At 50.2% G+C, this 15,074-nt stretch overlaps 1 protein-coding gene and 1 long non-coding RNA gene across 4 annotated transcripts in view; both read left to right on the forward strand.

Moving 5' to 3' along the window:
• Nucleotides 1–324: 324 nt before the first annotated feature.
• Nucleotides 325–1,967, forward strand: LOC125180821 (uncharacterized). The gene is made up of 3 exons (XR_007159719.2): nucleotides 325–794; nucleotides 901–1,050; nucleotides 1,628–1,967. It is a non-coding gene; the product is annotated as an uncharacterized lncRNA (long non-coding RNA).
• Nucleotides 1,968–13,374: 11,407 nt separating this feature from the next.
• The window catches only part of RIMKLB (ribosomal modification protein rimK like family member B), a 54,702-nt gene continuing 53,002 nt past the window's right edge, over nucleotides 13,375–15,074 (forward strand). Inside the window, exons 1-3 of one of the 3 annotated variants that reach the window (XM_067005576.1) lie at nucleotides 13,381–13,727; nucleotides 14,530–14,627; nucleotides 14,723–15,039. The gene's annotated coding sequence lies outside the window, so the exon portion shown is untranslated. Of the gene's footprint in view, nucleotides 13,728–14,529; nucleotides 15,040–15,074 lie in introns of all 3 variants that reach the window. The other 2 variants (XM_067005581.1, XM_067005578.1) reach the window with 2 other exon arrangements.

Genomic DNA, 15,074 nt, shown 5'->3' on the forward strand with positions numbered 1-15,074 from the left:
GGGGATGGGGATGGGGATGGGATGGGATGGGATGGGATGGGATGGGATGGGATGGGGATGGGATGGGATGGGATGGGGATGGGATGGGATGAAGATGGAGATGGAGATGGGGATGGTGATGGGGATGGAGATGGGGATGGGGATGGGATGGGATGGGGATAGGGATGGGATTGGGATGGGGATGGGGATGGGGATGGGGATGCAAATGGGGATGGGGATGGGGATGGGATGGGGATGGGGATGGGGATGGGATGGGGATGGGATAGGGATGGGGATGGGGATGGGGATGGGATGGGATGGGATGGGATGGGATGGGATGGGATGGGATGGGATGGGATGGGATGGGATGGGATGGGATGGTGCTCACTCCACTCCGGGGTCATGTACAGGGGGATGGGAAGCAGTGCCACTGCCATTCTGGCCAGTCTGAAAAGGATGGGGAGCAGAGAAATTTTGTGCAGAAGAGAAAAAGTAGCAAAATGGAAGGGACGCAAACAAACTGAGAAAAGAAATGGGGGAAGGAGATTTGAGCCTCATTGGTGCCATCCTTCTGGATTCCTTGTGCTGCTGTGCCTCCAGGCATACTATCTTTACGAAAAAAGAGGGGGCAAAGCAGTTAATCCCACTGGAGGATACGCTCTATCCCAACTCTTCCTCCAACAGCCCTGGCAAATCCTGCCTCCTGCTGCCTTCTCAAGCAAGGATATGGCCCAGGCTCCCTCCCTGTACAGGAAGGCAAGACAGAAACCTTGTAGGGGAAAACTGTGTCCTGTAAGGCTTACCCTGGTAGCTAGGTAACGCTCTCTTTTCTCAGCAAATGGCAAACTATGAGTAAAGTCCAATAATACCTTGCGTGCAATTATTAAGGAAATCCTCACTAATCCTTCATCTGCCTTGAAGGACCCAAAGAGTGTTATCTGCATGCAAGACAACAGAAGCCAGCACTTCTTACCTAACACCAACAGCAGCTGAGCATTGCTCGTGGCAGAGTTCATGAGAACAGACAGAATGACTACTTGTTATTATTTCTGGTCCTCCCAAGACTCAGAGGTAAAGCACTGGTGTGGCAGTAGCAGAAGATCGATAGAGGGAATGGGGAAAGCTGGGCATTTCCAAGTTCACCAGGGCGGTGTTTTGGACTGATGCACCATCACTGTTTCAGTGGAGCTAGATACCACCAGTCCTACTTTCAAGGTCTGGCCAAAACTCAGTCCACTGGAGATGCTCAAAAGGTGATTAAATGGCCCAAAGAAAATGGTAGAAGCTATAAATACTCCTTGGTTTGAGGAATCCTCTCAGATCCTTGCCTTTTTCTGCATGACCAGATGACAGCTTGTTTAGGCTATATCTTTCCACACAGATTTTTTGTTTGTTTTTATTTTTCCTTTTCTTTCCTTTGTGCCTCTGTGATGTAATTCAAGCCATGGATAACTAAAATATCTATGCAGATTAAGACCTCATGAGGTCTGAAACACATTTATTTGAAAACTCCCATTGATGCTGTATGTTGTGGTCTGGCAATGTTATTGATCTATCACTATCTACCACAGACAGTAGGATTCAACTCTGATCCTAAACAAGGTTTCTTCAGGTTACTTTTGATCTTTTAACTCTTTTTTTTTTTCAGACTGGGAGACTGTGTCCTTCCCAGGCTGCTCAGTGCGGATTAGACGCCTTATGCTAGCAGCAGCCCTCCAGCTGGGGAGCTTGGTGCAGATGGGCGGATGCCCTTGGTGGTAGAATTGCTGGCTGGGAAGCAGTTCAGTATTTTATACACCAGACAAACCGCAGTGAAGTAAATGGAGACAGTCTGCTGCTCCTGCTCTCTGCGGACGCCGGAGGGAGCTGCAGCTCACAGGCAGTGGAAGCTCCGTTTCTTTTCTCTCGCAGTCCAAGCACATTCTTTAAGAGAGGTGGCTCCGTGCCTGCAGGCCCTGATCTGGTATGAAGGCTCTCCTTTTAGCCGTCCTGTTTATCAGTGTATTGGATCTACAACTCTTTAACCGTTTAGATTTAGGGGAAGGGGAATAATCTTGTTATTTTCCCCCCATCCCCGTCTCACAGTATTCACAAAGATGGCTGGACAGTCCTCGCTGACGGTAGATATGAATAATTAACATTATTCTTCCATTCTCATCCATTTTACTACCTTCTGCTTTGCACGTAGTTGTCCTTCTCCAGCAGAGGGTACTTTGGGGACATCTGCAGTGATCCAGCAGATGACTCAAGGTAAAGCACTCTTCCCTCTGAAAAGTCAGGTATCAGTGCCACGGTACGGTGTGAAGGAGAACTGTGCCGCAGTGAATAGCGCGGGTGACTCATGAAGGAAACGCGTCCACCTTCATGCAGACATTCCCTAAGCTGCACTGACCCCAGTGCCTGTAGGTGTTTACCTAAGATGAAATGCAGTGGCAGTGATTCAGCAAGAAGTTCTCTTCCTTCCAAGTACTTGGTACTGATCTCCTTATGTTACCGGGGATGCTATAGCAATAGTAGCATGATATTTTGGATGAGACACAAAATGAGCGTTTTCAGAAATTAAAACTTCCTGGTGCATTTCACCCCAGAGATTACTGCATCTCAGCAGACAGGTGTTTGTCATTTGCAAAGGTCCTGGAGAGGCATTTAAATGCCAGCTATTTTCTTTCTGTCTTGCTCTCTGTCTCCCTGGCCTTCTCATATCCCCACAGTAACAGGGTGTTAAGTTACATTTGAGTGATAAGAAATTAATAAACTGCTGTACGATGTTTGAATGCACCACTTCAATAACGTAGTACTAAGTGGTCATTTGAATTGGGGCTGGTGAAATGAGTTTTCCTGGGATGCACACTGATGACTCCTCATTGCTGATGGGCTCCATACCTGAGGTCTGACACTACCCTGCAGTGGTTTCACTGTTGTAGCCAAGGTCATCATTGGGAAGGGGCATGAGCTTGAAGCCTGATCCACCTGTCCCCAGATTCGAGGGATTCAGGTCTGACTTTGTATACAGTTCACTGTAGAAGTGGGAACCCTGTAAAGTATAGGAGCCTGGATACAATCCACATCTTGTTGACTAATGGTCATGTGTTTGCTGTTCATCTACAAGAATAAGGAATTCTTCACCCATTTACTTCCAAATCAGCAGGCTTACCTCGCAGTGTCTTGTGGTCACAGAAAACCCTAAGGGAGACCATGAAACTAATTAATACATGCTCAGCTCCTTCAAATCAGTTCAACACTCATGAAGAACTAAGCATGAGAACAGGCATTTAGTGAAATCTTTGATGTTTAGTTGGTGATTTGGCCATGGGATTCGGGATTCTCCTGGCCAAGAAACCTGCAGTGACTTGTCAGGATCTTCCTTCTTCCCTTGCTGTGCTTCAGGAAGGGAAGAGATTCTCTGCTCTTTCTGTAGTTTATGCTACCAGAAACACCCTTCCTTTCTGGTCCCTTATGCTGTCCCAGGGACAATTTTTCCTGGCTACTTCACATGTCCCTTGGGCACTCCTCTTTCTACAAGCAGCTGAACACAAATGTGGCTTCCCTCAGTGCCTTTTCTCCAAGACTTTTCTCCCAGGGAGACAGATAACACTTTAAGCTTATCAAATATATAAATCTCTGTTGTAAGAGTAGTTATGTGTGTCCGTATAGACTTTGGACCAAATAAAAATGCCGTCTCTAGCAGTTTAAGACATGACTGATTCCTCCTCCATTTCTCCCATCTCTTCTGGACTTCACAAGCCCTGGAGTAAAGTTAGCAGGATTAATCCTCCATCAACGAGCAGTAATCAGAACTGGCTAAAGAAGTCACTGCTCCAGGGTGCCTGCTCATGCCTTGCCCACAACCAGCTGCTTCTGAAGCTTCAGGAGGAAAGGACCTTCTCTTGAAATGCAGTTTGTCTCCTAAACTGTTCCTGCAAACTGACACATACGTCCATTCAGGACTTCAGACTGTAAGTGGAGTCATCACAATTCTGCTCAACTGGTCCGAATACTGCTGTTGCAAAAATGTGGCTTCTGGCTGTGAGCGAGGAAAGCATGAGGAGGTAGGGCTGTCTTAAACGTACCTGGAAAGTTCACCAGAGCTGATCTGGTGGAGAGCAAGTCACCTCTGAGCTTTCCCATCATTACTTCAGGTCTTAGTTGTGGCTCAGACTTCTGTATTATTATATTGTCTTATAGGAGTTCTCTAAGACGGAACAGATTTAGGCAGTTTTACTTCCCCCAGCAGTCCAAAACTGGGAGCTGTGCCCCCTTCCCACCACTCCCCCCAAGCAAATCAGCTTCAGAAATTACAGTCTCAACAAGCCACTCTGTTGTTTGAACGCTGCAGTGCTGAGGAGTGCCCTGTTCTGGGATCCTCACACAGCCTTGTGTTCCAGTAGTGAGGGTTCAGGGAAGCACTGGCTACTATACGATGTGATGAAATCAGGACAGCTGGCAATGCCCAAATCAGACATACCCCTTCAGTTTAAAATTATTATTATTATTATTATTATTATTATTAATAATAATAATAATAATAATATGATACCACTATAAGCTTTTAAACGTAATCAGGGAAGGGGGCAAAATGGCAATTTGCTTTAAATTCTGTAACATATGCAAACTGTTGAAGCCCTCAGTGTCAGCAATGACAGCACGTACCCTGTTTCTGGAAGGATGTAAGAAAGGAGAGGAGCAATTGTACTGAGTAGAATAAATGCAAATAAAGCTATATGTCAGCAGAGAAATTGATTTTATATTGAATTTATATTGTATGAAAAATTAGGAAGTACCACCTTTCAGGTTTTTATCCCTCCATTTTCTATCCTTCCACAGGGACCGTAAAGGCTGACTTATCTTTTAAATCCTCAGTTATGTTTTACTCTGCAATTGACATCAGACGAATTTGAACAAACAAAGATTTTAAGCATTACTGCAACTACACTAACATAAATCGCTGTCCCTCCTGTACGTACACCTGGCTTTGACCAGATTACTTCAATTTTTTTCTGTCCATCCCCATGCGTAGTCACTATTCTGATTTGATAGCAGACTGAAACCAAGGCAAATGGTGTTAATGAAAATCTGTCCTAATGTGATATGTATGCAGTTAAAGGGCCTGCGCTGATTTAGCTAATCTCGGCTTTACAGAGATGAAAACAGCACCGAAAGTAAACCATTCTGCACCAATGTAAACAACACCTTTACAAAATGACTGTTAAAAGGGGAGCAACACTGGTGGCTAAAAAACCCACTGCTTTGATATTACTCTAATAATTTCTTGCTTTTATTCATTGATGCAGGTGCCCTGATATGTATCTTTTTATGAAAAATAATTCAACTCATTATTTCCTCATTTGTAATTGTTCTTAGAATAAAAATGCACTGGAATTTCATTTGCATGCAGCTGTAGAGAATATTTGCATTCAAATCAAAACATGCTGGGTTTGCTCGTTGAAGTATCTAAATGCTATTTCTTCATATCAGCCTACCCTGTTCAACAAGCCTTTGGCTATTTATTGTACCCTTCCGTTCTGTTTCCTTGCCTGCCATCTTGGGCATTCTCTCAAATTTCACTCATTTTCCCCCCTACATTCCCTCTCTCTTCCCCCTTCCCCCCCCCTCCGCAATCTTTTTTTTTCTCCCCCTTTTAATCTCCATATTTCTTCCTGTGTTTCTCTCCTCTTCTGTGTCTGTCCTTTTTTTCCCCCCTCTTTCTGTTCTTTCCCCCGTGCTCCCTTTCTCCCAGTTTCTCTTTCTGGGTAAGCTGTCTTGACTCTGGCTTTCTCTCTGTCTCCCTGGTTTCCTTTCAGTCACCTTCACTGGAATGTTGGCAGAAACGCTTTTTTTTTTTGCTTTTTTTTTTTTCTTTGAAAACAAAGAGGCTAAATGAATAAATAAAATAGCTAGAAGCAGACAGGAGGCTTCGGTTCCAGAAGAGTCTGTACGTATTCCGAGGGCTCCTCTTACTCAGCAAAGAAGAGGGCTGCTCTCCCTGCCCACCCCCAGCCCCGCACGGAGCCCTGGGCTGCGAGTGATGGATTGCACTGCAGCGAGGGCTGGGAGCACTGCAGGGGCGAGCAGGGGGAGGGATGGGGAAGGGAGGAGACACGCTGCCAGCGTCAGGACAGGAAGGATGTAGTTGGGGACTGATCGAAGGAGGGGAGGGGGAGCCGAGGATGGGGAAGGGGGGCACGCCTGGGAGGGCGTGCGCTTCTGCAGGCTGCACCATTCTGCATCGGGCTGAGCGGCCCCGAAAGCTTTCGCCAAAGATGGCAAAAGGCAGCAGGGGCAAGGCTGTGGCAGGGCGGCGGGGGAGACGGGCAGAAAACGGAAAAGCAGTGGGAAAAGGGAGGAGGGGGAGAAAGTCAGAGAGAAAGTGAGGCGTTGGTCGTACAGCAAGGATAAAAGAACGCAACTCTTACAGCTCGTTGGAGCTGTAGCAAGGGAGTCAGCGTTGGGGACTTAGAAACATTCAGAAGGTCGGGCAAGGAGCATGGCAAACCTTACTGAGGACCATTTTCATTGTGCTCTGAAGGGTGACAACAAGGGTGACCTTTGGACAGCAGCGAGGCACATCAGTGCCTCTGAAGCTGCTGGTGATGGCATGCGCGTCGGCAGCCCCTGGCTGCAGAAGCTTTGCTGCTTTGTGGATTTTGGCAAGGAGGGTGTGCCCTTCTGGGGCACTGCGAGAAACAGCCGACCTCCTCCCCGCAGCACCAGCTACCAGCGCTGAAACACCAGTTGTTGTTGCCTCTCGTGCTTCTCTTCTTCCTCCTTCATTTTTTCTCTACGCTTCTCCATCTGTTCCTTACTCATTGGCCAGATTTTTCTCCTTCTCTCTGCTCCCCCCAGCCTGCCTTCTCCTCTCGGCATCTTTCCCTCGATCCCCTCCCAACCCTCCCTCCTTTTGCACACCCCCCAGCTCCCCCCTGGTTCCGTGTCAGGGCAGCCTGGGAAGCCAGCAGAGGGCTGTGTGTCCCGTCCCCCCCAACTTCTCAGAGACCCCCTCCTCGACACCAACCCTCTCCCGCTCCCCCGCCCCGGCTTGTGCTGTCTGCCCGCCGCTCTCCCCCCGGCATGGCGCTGCACCAGCTGCAGCTTCCAGCGCCGCTGACCTAGTTCTGGCCTCCCCGCAGGGCCCTCCGCCGCCCTGCCCTCTCCTCAGCACCTGGGACGGCTGCAGGAGGAGCCAGGGGGAAGGGGCACCGGGTTAGATGGAGAAAGTGGTCTACGCGAGAGGGGCAAGTCTGAAAAATAGGCTCCCTGGAGCCGTCTCGTCGGTTCTGGGTGCGGAATTGCTCGTCACAGAAGGAAAGCGCGCACACACACACACAAAAAAACTGGGAGAAACTGCAAGGTCTTTAGCTTGCAGGGCAGATGTTTATCAATCTTAATGCAGCAAAGTGCCTGCAAGGTACAGCCACCCTGTGGTTGCATCACATCCTTCCCAACAGGCACTGAAATCCTAAGTCATCGCTGCAACAGCATTCATCAAAAGACAATGGGGAAACAGACAGAAAAGGGTAGAGCAGCAGTGAAACAGAGGGAAAGGAACTGGAAGCAAACAAAAGGAGACAGAAAAGGGAGAGGAACTTTTTCAGGCTGGTAAAGGAAAAATTGAGAAACAGCTGGGGAAAAGGAGCTGGCAGATGGATAGGAGAGGCAGAGAGAAGGAAGCATTTTCTTTCCAAACTATCATTTCCCTCGGAGGCCACTTTTTCCCCTTTGTCCAGCTCCTCAGCACTGCTCCGTGTATATGCGCTGTGTAGCTGCAACACAGCACACGCAGACACTCCTCTCTTCTGGAACTGGGAGCTGCTGGTTATGCACCAGGGCTTGAAGCCTACCAGCTGCTATTCATCCACCCCTTTGTTTCTGCTCCTAACTCTGCCTGCCTGAGCTTCTTTGTGTCTTCCCGCTCCCGAACTGTGCCCAGAGGAAGGGCAGCAGAAGCCTCTGACCTTCCCCGCAGTTGCCTATTCAATGAGATACGCGCTCCCCTCCCCTAAGCCCCCCAACGGCCGCTGTCTGGCTGGAAAAGCCACGCTACGGCTCCCCTCCCCGACCCCGGTCCTGACGGGCGCCGCCACCCGCCTCAGCGCCCCCCGCGCCGTGCCCCGCGCGGCCGCGAGATGGCGGCGGGAGGAGGGGGGGGGCGGGCACGGCCGCCGGTTCCAGCCGGCTGCTGCGGGCAGGGTGAGCGCGCCGCCCGCCCCTCTGCGCATGCGCCCCCCGCCCGGCGGTGGGGCGGGCTGGGGCAGGCGGCGCACGTGCGGGCTCGAGGGCGCGGGGCTGCGGCTGGCGGCCGCCATTTTGCGGTGCCCCGCCGGCCGTGCGGCAGGGCTGAGGCGTGGTGGGGCACTTCGCGCTGGGCGGGTTATGTGTGTCACGGAGTAAAGAGGCGGGTGTTCCGTGCGGTGAGTGGTAACCGGGTGGTTACGGCCTCCAGAGAGGAGCCTGGTGCTGCTGGTTGAAACTGGGGACGTGTGGTGCGGAGTTGAAAGGGTTTTGGGGTGAGATAGGTGAAACCTAGAGCTTGCTGCGAACCCTGTTAACTGGGTCAGTTTCCTGACACCTAGTAGTGTGTTCAGTACAAAAATTAGTATAACAGAACCAAAGAGAAACCGAGGTCACACAAAATTCAAGGTAATTCTGCACAAGTTTTCGTAGTCCTCATTTAACATTGTGTGAAACAAGCACAATATGGCCATTTTCTCACTGAAACATAATCCAGATTTTTTTTCCCTCCACAGGAACATCTGTGTTCATGTGTGAAGCCAAGCATTCATGTGTGAACAAAGGCATTTATTTACCTTGCCGTATATTTTTATTATTCAGGCATCCAAGTGGGAAACAGAAACATCACTATGAGACTTAGTTGAGCAAATACATAGCTATTGCAGACACATCACAGAGGCCGAAGAAAATTGGTATAAATGTTAGGCTTAGCAACATTTGCACCACCATTTCCCTCATCGGAATCTCATATACCCAAACACAGACAGTATATGGAACTTTCTGGTGTCAGTAATGGATTAATGACCTTCGGACTTCTGCTTCAGAACTAAACGGCTGGTTTGCATTTTTAGTGATCTCAGTGACAAAAGATGTTTCATGGAATCAACCGTGAAATCAGATTTAGCATACATTAAAGCTTTGGACTAGTCCTTACGTTATCCATTTCAGAGTGCATGGGAAACATTGCAAAAGAGTACCAGGAATGCATGGTGTTCAGAGGCACCCATTCGTTGCTGATACTACAATTAGATTTCTTTCCTGAAGGGTGAAACTAGGTGGTAGTCTTCTGGACCACTGACACAGAGGGCACAAGCAAATGTTCTTCCACTGTCAAATAGTGAGAATTTTGTCCTAGGAATAGATTAATAAGTGACGGGAGAGACCTCACCTTCACTGACAAAAAGGTATATGCAAGTATTGTTGCAGAGAAGTATAATATCTACATCCAACTCAGCTGCAGTAACAACACTTTAAAAATAACATAAAATTCTTCAGCTGTGGGCACTTCCTTAGCAGTATGTTGGTGCTTTCTTCTGCTCCACCCTCTTAAGAAATAGCGAAAGAATTTCAGTACTCCCTCCAAAATTACTTAAGTTGCTGGATGATGGGAAATTATTCTAGAGAGGTGCTATCCAACCTGCTCTTTTAACTGATGCCATGAAACTCAAAGTCTGTTTGTGCCCGAGTTTAATGTACTAGAACTCTGTCAGCTCAAGAAAAAGTAATAAAAGTGATCCAAGGCTACATTTTGCATGCAAGAGAGCTGAGAAGGCAAATAGTAGCTGATGGAATAAATTGTTACTAATAATCATAAGACCCAGCTGAAATATCTCAGTTTTAGATGTAGATCATATGTGTTACTGTCACCAAGCTGCGTGTCTTTCCTGTACTTGTGGAATGACTTTCACTCAGATGTCTTATAACCAAACACATACACATGTCCCCAAAATCTACATTACAGAATTTCCCAGCTGTGCAGTTCTCTTCTTTCCAAAAACTGTTAACCATGTTTGGGACGCAGAGGCACCTGCCTTAAAGCTTGTCTACTTACAGAAATATAAAAGAAAAATATGTGCTATACATTTGTTACGTATCACTGTAGTTATAGCCATGTACATCCTAAATTCTCCTTCCTCTTTGCTTTATACTGTCTTTAAAGCAGCATACATTAATCCAGAGGAATTACGCTGAGATAAATATATCTGCTAAATGATGTGTTGAGGTTACACATACCTTCAGTAGTGTAGTGATACCACAGTAGTTTTCCGTTAGTAAATTCCCTATGTAAACAAACCCATGCACCTCACAACATGAAATCGGAGCTTTTGGAAGTGTGAACTTGATGCATGTGTGAACTCTATTCCAGAAGGCTTAGAGTATAGTAATTCTGCCAAAGAGCGTATTATTTTGTCAATGTCAAACTGACAAAAATACTGTCCAGCATTTTGGTGGCTATTTCTTTATGCATTTATTTACCCCACAGGGAGTTGCATACAATTACCTCCTGCTCTCAAGTTTTACTTTTCATTGGCATTTAAACAAGTGCTAGTGTGTTTTTCTCTATGCAGTTGTACAGAGTCAGGCAGATGGGAACCTGGAATCCAGAAGTGGTATCTGGCTTGCAGCCATGGACTAATAAGGAGCCAGAAGTATTGGCAAACGACCTAAGCAGACAGGCAGGCAGTGCTTCAGATGATGTCTGAGTAAATGGGAATTTTGGCCACTGTCATCGTCTGTGAGGTAGCCCTTTCCATGCAAACTCATTAGGGAAAATGTTTTCAGGAGAGCTGCCTGAATGGCTTTGAAGTTTAGCGAGTAGAAGAACCCAGACATTTGCAGAACCAAAGAAACAAACCTACATGGCCTTTGGTAAGGTCAGACTTGGAAATGCTCAGTGGTGTTTGCATGCGTATTTTAACCTTCAGCTGTAATTTTGCAGAAGGAATAGCAAAGTAGGAATATATGATACTACGGTACATCATTCTGCAGTATGAATGAATAAACATTGCAGCAAACTTTCGGATATTCTGTCATAGAGCGTATACATTACTATTATGGAAATCTATCCCACCATGTCAGTTAAATATAGGGGGGTACTGCATTAAAGAGTTGGATGCCACATCTTTACCCTGCAACTGCAGGTTTCATTGCTTGTCTGGAATGGTTCTGGATGTGTCAAGTGTAGATGAACTACACTGGGGAGGCATGGAGTATTGTAAGCATCTGCCAGTCAGGTGGGAGAATTAAGATGGTTAGCACGGAACTGCCACGTGCTTAAAAGGCAAAGGAGTAGGTTGAATTTGTTATGTTCTTGACAGGATGAATATTTGGGAGTATCACACATAACCAGGTGAGAATGTCCCGTATCTGAGAAGTTGCGAGTATAACACACGGTTGAACGATATATATGCCGCTTCCCTGGGGCACAGACTGTGTGTGTTGTATCTAGATGTTGTGAAAGCAGATGAATGAGAATTTCATACAGGGCAGAATCAGGGCAGTAAGTTGAATATGTGTGGTGTGTATGGTGAGACTGCATCTGGAGCGATTTGTCCACTCCTGAGCTCCTCAATATGAGAAAGACATGGACATATTTGACAAGTCCAGCAAAGGGCCGTGAAGATGATTAAGGACTTGGAGAATCTCTCATACAAGCAGAGGCTGTGAGAACTGGAACTGTTCAGCCTGGAGAAGAGAATCCTCAGGGGGATCTTACTGGTGTGTATAAGTACCTGACTGAAAGGAGTAAAGAAGGTGGAGGCAGATTTTGGTCAGTGGTACCAGTGGTGAACAATCTAATCAGTAGGCACAAGGTGAATTACAAAATACTCCATTTAAACATAAGATTGTTTATTTATTTATTTATTTTACTGTGATGGTGGTTAAACACTAGCACAGCTTGCCCAGAGAGATCATGGAGCCTCCGCCCTTGGAGATGCTCAAAACCCAACTGGCCGTGAGCCTGGGCGACCTGCTCTAGATGAACCTGCTCTGGGTAGGGGGGCTGGTCTAGACAGTCTCCAAAGATGCCTTCCAGTTTCACCAATTTTCTGATCCTGTGGTGATGGATGGAATAGAACTCTGCGTCACATGTATGAACGGTAGTTTATATACGTGGAATCCATGTACGTGCCCCTCAGTGCCTGTGGGGCAGTGGTGTGGGTTTGCTATACACATGGCACATGTCAAAATAATTAACACCATTGCATAGTTGAGAAGTTCTTGGAAATATCCTGCTGTCAGTTGTGGTGACTAGGCAGCTGGTTGTACTAGGGTTGTTAGATATGCGAGCGTCATACAGGGAGCGTTTTGGTCACACCACTCATGAGAAGGAAATAAGGCAATTGACAGGTGTAATGTAGAAGTTAGGGGATTGTCAATGTGTGCTGCTTAGTAAGCAATCCTATGCTGAGAGCCTAAATTCGGCCATATATGAAAATATAGGAGATGTGGAAGAGAAAGAATCATCAGGTGTGTTGTGTGAAAGTGTGCTTGGCATGTATTTTGCGGTCTGTGGCTGTCAACATGAAATACGCAGATAATAAGCTGTAGCGTGTGTTGTGGTGTGGTATGGAGGAAACTGAGTAGGTGTGCCACAGAAACTGATAAACAAGGTGTTGGTTAATACCTCGAATGTGTCATATTCATTTGTTGACAACAGTTATTATTTTAGAGGAATGATAGCAGCGAGGGATGATGCAGCCCAGGCTACACACTGGCTATGTCAAACATGTGATGTTGTATGGCAGGTGGTGTGTGGGATATGTCACACGTTTCTCTGTCACACGAAGGACAAAGGTTCTGGCGTCGCGTGCCACATGCCAACAGCAGCGGAGGGAAGCGTGACAGGCATCATACACTTCGCCATGCCGCCTCGGGATACCTGTGCCGTGCTGTGGGCCGGCGGCGGTGGCACGGGGCACAGCACGGCTGGAAACACCTCAGGGGGCTGCGGGAGAGACTGGGCACGGCCCGGCCCGGCCGCCTGAGGCCCCCTTTTGTCCCGCCGGGTCGGGACGCGGCACCGCGGGCTCGGCGTGACCGGTCCCTCCTGCCCCTGCCTGAGGGGGGCGCTGCGGAGCCCGAAGCGCCGTGGTGGGGGGGGGGGGGGGCGCGGTGCCGGGCCCGGCGGCTCGGGGCAGCCGTTGCGGCTCGGGGCTGCGCGCGCCCGGCGCCCCGTCAGGCGGGAGCGCGCCTTGCCTTGCCGCGCCCGCCCCCGCCGCGAGCTGCGCGCCCCGCCTCGCGCCCCCTCCCCCCGCGCGCGGCCGTTGGGCGCCGCCGCCACCGCCTCAGTCGGGCGGCGGGAGCGAGCGCGGCGGGGGCCGCGCCGTGGCTGGAGCGGGGGGCGGCGGCGCAGGGAACAGCCGCGGGGAGGAGGAGGAGGGGGAGGGGGGGAGGACGGGGCGCGTCTCCCCGCAGCCCGCTTCGCCCCGCGGCCTCCGCCTGGGCCCGGGCGGTGCCGAAGCGGGGGCGCGCGCAGCCCCGCGGCTCCGCTCCGCTCCTCTCGGGCTCGGCGGCGGCCGGGTGGGCGAGATGTCGGGCTGAGCGGCCGCGAGCCCGGGGGTGGGGTCCGCCGCGCCCGGGGGGTTGGGACCGTCCCCTCGGCCGTCCCGCCCCGCCGCCGCGCTGCGCCCATGGTGATTGTGCATCGCGGCGCGGAGCCGGGGCAGCGCTCCGACCTGCCGCCGCCGCCTTCCCACCCCGCGGCCGGGCCGGGCCGGGCCGGGCCGGGCGCCCAGGTGGGTCATCGGCGAGACCGCCCCCCGGAGCACCGGGGTGTGGGTGCGGGTGTGCGTCTGTGTGTGTGTGTGTGTGTGATGGGGGGGGGGGGGGGCTCCGCTGCGCGCCCCCGGGCTGCGAGGCGGCGGCGCGGGTCGGGGCCGGTGTGCGCCCGGTGGGGCGGCCGGAGCGAGGTCCCTGCGGCTCTTTTGTTGTCTGACGGTGGGAGAGGCGGCTCGGCTGCCGCGGGCTCCCTCGGCGGAGTGTGGCAGCGCGGGGCCGGTGAGCCCCGGCGGCTGAGGGAGCATCCCCCGGGCGTGTGGCTTATTGTGTGCGCGGCACCGCTGGGAAGCGGCCCCGGGGGTCTGACACACGGGGATGCGCTCCTGACCCGCCGCGCACTTTGCTCCGGTCTTCTGATTTGGATTCCGAGTGTTCCTCGGGGGGAGGGGTTTCGGGAGTCACAAATGAGTGCGAATATTAGGTTTTAGAACGGAATCTCTTCGCGTGTTCACGTGTCGACACAGATTCACCTTTCCTTCAAGCACGCGTTCCTCAGTAAACGAACAAACTGCTGAAGCTTCTGTTGTTGGTGTTGTTTTTCCTTCCCCCCCCCCCCCCCCCCCCCCAAATGGGTTTCTGTGACAGTATATTTCTGGAAAATATCTGAAGTTGCACGTTTCACCTGATTGGTTCATCATGTCTCTTTTTGGTTCTTCTTGCTCTCTTGTATAGTACCTTTTCTTCCATTTGAATTTATTTTACTAGGTATCTTTGTATGTTTGTCTGTGCCTGATGGGGGTGTTTCTTTTTCCTCCCTAGGTGTTGGTGTCTTCAGGCTCCTTTAGGGGTTTAGCTCTGAGGAAGTAGAGACACAGGGATTGAATCTGTCTCACACACAGAACTACAGCTCCACACCAGTATTCTTTTCCCTTCGTCCCATCCCTCCTCTCCCACAGGGAAGTTCAGTTTGGTAACTGCCTTAACGGTCATTCACTCCCCTTTCCCCCTTCAGAAATCTGCCTTGGTCCTTGAGGCATCAGGTGGACACTGACAGTTCCAGGTGCAGGGGAGCGTTCCCGTCGTCGTTCCGTGCGTGCTTTGGGAGCTTCAGCAGCACCCTTCCCTCCGTCGGAGTGCGGTGCAGAGGAGGCATCCAGAAGACCTGCTTGCCCTCCGTCTCCGAGCGGTAGTGGGGATCCGGGAGAAGGGGTACCTGCCGCGACACGTGACGTCCTCACGGAGCCAGGACCGAAGCAGCGCTCGGCACGCCAAAGGAAGCACCTCTTTGGCACCTTCATCGTCTTCCGCTCCTCCGGCACCAAATTTCTGGTAAGTCCCGTCGGCCCATTCATTCATACAGTGCG

This window comes from Anser cygnoides, chromosome 1 (genome assembly GCF_040182565.1).
Source record: "Anser cygnoides isolate HZ-2024a breed goose chromosome 1, Taihu_goose_T2T_genome, whole genome shotgun sequence".
Lineage (NCBI taxonomy): Eukaryota > Metazoa > Chordata > Aves > Anseriformes > Anatidae > Anser > Anser cygnoides.